The sequence below is a fragment of the Gavialis gangeticus genome, unplaced genomic scaffold (assembly GCF_001723915.1).
Source record: "Gavialis gangeticus isolate Ggan-Ray unplaced genomic scaffold, GavGan_comp1, whole genome shotgun sequence".
In the NCBI taxonomy this organism is placed as follows: Eukaryota; Metazoa; Chordata; order Crocodylia; family Gavialidae; genus Gavialis; species Gavialis gangeticus.
Genome location: NW_017729034.1, coordinates 60493051 through 60494343, shown reverse-complemented (window position 1 = coordinate 60494343; position 1293 = coordinate 60493051).

Below are 1293 nucleotides of genomic sequence, written 5' to 3'. Positions count from 1 at the left end.
CTCAGCCTGTCAGCAGCCCCCCCCCCCCCCCCAGCTGAGAGAGATGGGGGCAGGCTCTGCAACACCCCCCCCAAAGAAAAAGGATCAGGCGCCTCACTGTAACAGTGACAGAAGCCCCTAAATTGAAACACTGGGTTTTTAATCATAGCAATTAAAAACCCACCATTTCAATTTAGGGGACTAAATCCCCATCACATGTAAAAGTGCCCAATGATTTCAATCTTTTAATATATATTTGAAAGGGGCCAGTGATGGTTAACGTCACTTCAAATAGAAATTATTCTTTGCACTTTTAAATTTTCAAGAGCAACAGTTATTTCATAATTCATATGGGGCTCATCTACACATGACACTATATTTCCATAGCGACATGCTACAGTGATGTAGCATCCACAGGTGTCTACACATGACGAGAAGCTACTTTGCCGCAGCAGTGCACTCCCCCATTATAGCGCACCTCTCCAACAAAGTAGCTGCTAAACAAACCACACACCACGCATATGGTGCAGTGTGGGCAGTTACAGCACCATGCTTTAGTACTTCCAAAAGGAAGTTCTAAAGCATAGCACAGTAACAACATTGCTGTAGGGCAACATTTAGACATGCCTTCGATGATAAACACTCCAGAGATATATACCTGTTAGACCATGACTCCATGCAGCGCCCAATGACTAGGGAGGCGACGGTCCAATTACCCATGGATCCTATTACTCATTAGACAGAGCAGAGCAGGGAGCAAATACCAGCACACATTGCTTGCAACAGCTTTATTCAGAATGGAGACAGCTTTGGACTAGCTCCCACACTGATGGAATATGGGGAGCCGCCATGAACAATATTTTTTCCCCATATTTATACACTTTGTTTTATACTTATTAACATTTACTCGACTTTGGTCCCACCTTTTATTCCACCCATTTCTCCTCCCATCTCAAGCTCCACCTCTGTTTACTGTTTGCTTCATTAGCATGGAATCACCCATGCATTTCATTCATTTATATGACTTCTTGCTATGAGTGCATGTCTAAGACCTTGACTCCTTTTCTTTGGTCAATGGGCAGACTTTGACTAAAACCTGGAAGCTTCTGGAGCCTTCTTCACCAACCACCATTCACCCTTTTAAATATATTCATCTTCGATTCTGTTACCAATTACGTGTTGTTTTCCACATTTCAGTCTGTTTTTCCATCTTAGGTTGTACCATCTTCTACCTTTTTGGGCCCCTTTATCTTATCTCGTTCCTTACTGTAGCTGGTTCACAGCACACAGACTCACACAGATTCACTTGCTGCT